The sequence below is a fragment of the Tupaia chinensis genome, unplaced genomic scaffold, assembly GCF_000334495.1.
Source record: "Tupaia chinensis unplaced genomic scaffold, TupChi_1.0 Scaffold144336_1, whole genome shotgun sequence".
Lineage (NCBI taxonomy): Eukaryota > Metazoa > Chordata > Mammalia > Scandentia > Tupaiidae > Tupaia > Tupaia belangeri.
Genome location: NW_006204194.1, coordinates 655,201 through 659,213, shown reverse-complemented (window position 1 = coordinate 659,213; position 4,013 = coordinate 655,201).

Here is a 4,013-nt window from a genome sequence, read left to right as displayed (position 1 = left end):
TTTATAGTTTGAGGTCTTAGATTTAGATCCTTGATCCACCTTGACTTGATTTTTGTCGAAGGTGAGTGGTAGGGGTTCAGATTCATCTTTCTGCAGGTGGAAATCCAGTTTTTCCAGCACCATTTGCTGAAGAGGTTTTCCTTTTCCCACTGGATTGACTGGTACCCCTTGTCAAATATCAGTTAAGTGTATGTTTGGGAATTTATTTCTGAGGACTCGATTCTGTTCCATTGTTCCACATGTCTGTTTCTGTGCCAGTACCATGCTGTTTTGATTACCACAGCTTTGTAGTATATTTTTTGCATTAGGGCGTGAAATGCCACCCACTCCACTCCTCTTGTGTAGAATTGCTTTGGCAATACGGGGTCTTTTATGATTCCAGACAAAATTTATTATTGTCTTTTCTAGATCTCTGAAGAATGTGTCTGGTACTTTGATTGGTATTGCATTAAATATGTAGATTAATTTGGTAGAATTGCCATTTTGATTATATTAATTCTTCCAATCCAGGAACATGGGACGTCCTTCCACTATTTTGTATCATTTCTTTTTTAGGTTTTTATAGTTTTCCTTGTAGAGGTCTTTGATTTCTTTGGTTAGATTTATTCCTAAATATTGTATACTTTTGGTGGCTATGGTAAACGCAATAACTTCTTTCAGTTCTATCTCAGTCTGCCTGTATTCGTATATAGAAATGCGATCATTTTCTGTATATTGATTTTATATCCTGCAACTTTACTGTAATCATGTATTACTTCCAGTAATTTTTCCATGGAGACCATTGGGTCTCCTATGTATACAATCATGTCATCTGTGAATAGAGAGTTTCACCTCTTCTTTTCCTATTTGAATGCCTTTTATTTTTTCCTCTTTTCTGATTGCATTGGCGAGGACTTCCAGTACTATATTAAAAAGGAGTGGAGAGAGTGGCCATCCTTGTCTTGTTCCCGTGTTTAGTGAGTGATGTTTGCTATGGATTTTTCATAGATGGTTTTTATTGTGTTGAAAAATGGTCCTTCTATGCCGGTTTTGCTGAGAGTCTTCATCATAAAGGATGTTGTATCTTATCAAATGCTTTTTCTGCATCAATTGATGTGACCATATGGTTTTTATCTTTATTCCTGTTAATATGATGTATTACATTTATGGTTTTGCATATGTTGAACTAACCTTGCATTCCAGGAATAAAGCCTATCTGATCATGGTGGTATGATCTTTTTTATAAGTTGTTGGCTACAATTTGCTAGTATCTTGTTGAGAATCTTTGCATCTATTTTTTTTTTGTTTTTTGGAGAAGTTTTTGCTATAGGGCGCTTGCGCTCACCGGAGAGACAGAGAGACAGAAAGTGAGAAATCACCCCCCGGGGGAATGGCCACACTGCAATCCCTTCTCCCATTCTCCTCTTGGGACCTTGGGTACACACGTACACACATGCACCCAGCATGAGTTTAAGCCACTGGGTCCGGGACTCGAACTGTGGTCGACTATGTGGGAGTCCAGCGACATAGCCATTATGCTAACTGCTGGTTCCAAAGATGTTAGGTGGTTTATACAACAAATAAAACTCAGTTGGTTAGAAAAAAAAAAAAGCTTTTACACAGGTATGCAGAGCAGTTTCATTCTGAATAGCCAAAAGGGCGAATGGGAAAATGTTAGTCAGAAGGTATAAATAAGAGGTCAGAGGAATAACTTTCCTGATCTACTGCAAAACATGGTGACTACAGTTATTAACGACATATATTTCAGGAAGCAGCAGGTGGCAACTGCTGGTGCCCTCTGGCAAATTTTTTAAAAAGATTATTCTCTGGCTAGAAAAGAAGAAGATGATGAGAAGGAGGAGGAGGAAGAAAAAGCAGAGGGAGAACGATTAAGAGGTAGGACTGGGAGACAGAAAGGACAATCCCTGGCCAACCATTTGAGATTCTAAGAATCAGCCACTGCCCCAAACTTTATAGAGAAATGTCCCCGAAGGTGTCTGCTCCGTCCAGGGCTCCCACCATCTCCCCCAACCAGCACAGGAGGTGGAACACTGAAATCAAACAAGATGACATCTCAGACTGAAAAATGGAGAAGCTGCCTCCAATCACGAGGTCCCCAGGACAGTCAAAGTGGGGGTTCTTTCCTGGCAGTTGCCAGGCTGTTGGCCCAGAAAGGGTAGCCCCTGACAGAGAGCCCATGAGGATGGGATGCAGAGAACACAGCCACATGGCTGAAAGAAGGGCCAGACAGCTGGTGGCACTCCAGTCGCTGTGTGGGGCTTCACCAAATGGTTACAGGGGCTTTTGTCTGGGAGTTCAACCACCATCCAGGACCCAAGGGTTGAGACACACCTAGACCCCAGGCACCACACTATGGGAGAACAGGGACCCTGGGCTGTGGCTAGGTGGCCACTGAATCCCAGAGCCTTTAAAAGTCTTACCTCCTTCACCTGCAGCCTCCTCATTTCCCCTCAAGTCAAAATTACCAGCTCTTGGGACTCATCTGTGGACATTCTGGAGAGGCAGGGTCTCCTCAGGGACCCTGAAAGCCTAGGAACAGCTGTGGTTGGGTCCCCAAGTCACTGTCTTTGGAGAGAGGTCCCAGAAGAGCATAAGAGACAAAGTGTCCCCTGAGCCCTCATGCCTCACCTGGCAGCATTTGGAGATGGGGACATCCCCTGAGGTCCAGATGATCCTGGGACAGTACCTCCTGCCCAGTGTCACCAGGGCCCCAAGTAGAAGGTCCTAGGCAGCCCCTGGAGGCAGCTCCAGGCCTGGCCCAGGCATGCACAGCTAGTGCATCTCTATAATCAGGAATGCTGGCCCAGAGGGGAGAGGGCTGGGCCCAGTGACTCCTTAACACAGAGCAGGACACTTAGGGCTCAGAAACCCATGAGACATGGCTGCAGCTTTCTGTGCAGGAAGCAAAGATGCTCAACACCATTGCCATCAAAGTGCAAGTAATAACTGAAGGGAGGTGGATACTTGTTCACATTCTCTAGGGTGGATATAAGTTTTTAAAACTTTTAAGTAAAACCAAACAAATATTAAAAAAAGAAAAAAAGCAACAACAAAGAAGAATAGCAACTGTTGGTGAGAATGTGAAAAAATTAGAAGACCTGTCCATCGCTAGTTGGAACATAAAATTGTTCAACTGCTCTGGCAGATTCTTAAAATGTTAAACATAGAGTTACCACACGACTCACATCAACTCCACTCTTCAGCACATAGCATACTCAAAGAAATAAAAATGTGTATCTACATAAAAACTTGAACATGAATGTTCATGGCAGTATTATTCCTAAGAGCCACAAAGTGAAACAGTTCAAAATGTTCATCAAGGAACCAGCAGATGGTGTAATGGTTATGTCGCTGGACCCCCATGTGCAGTTCAAGTCCCAGACCTGGTAGCTTAAAACTCATGCTAGGTACATGTGCATGCATACTCAAAATCCTGAGACAAGAATGGAGAAGGGATTGCAGTATGGTGCTAGATTCTCACATGGGTGACTGTAGTTTGAATCCCAAACCTGGTAGCTTGCTTTCTCACTTTTGCTTTCGATCTCTGTCTCTCTGGTCAAATTAAAGAATAAATAATAATGACAAATAAAATTAAATAAATAGTTTTAAATTTAAAAAAGTTTGTCAATGGATGAGTGGGTTATGAAATGTAGTATATGCATACAGTGAAATATTATTCAGTTCTAAAAGAGGATGAAGCTCTGATACATGTGGCTGAGCCATAGAAACAAGCTAAGTGAAGAAGCCAGGCACAAAGGACACACTCGTATGATTCCATTTATACAAAACATCTAGAATAGGCAAATCCAGGGGCCAGCAGGTGGTGTAGTAGTTCAAGGTGCTGGACTCCCACATGGCTGACCATGGTTCGAGTCCCGGTCTTGGCAGCTTGCTTGCTCTCTTTCTCTCTCCCTCCCTCTCTCTCATGTGTGTCTCACTATGGTCAAATTAAAAATAACAATAATAATAAATAAAATAAAGCTAATAATTCCACAAAAAAAAAAAAAAAGAAA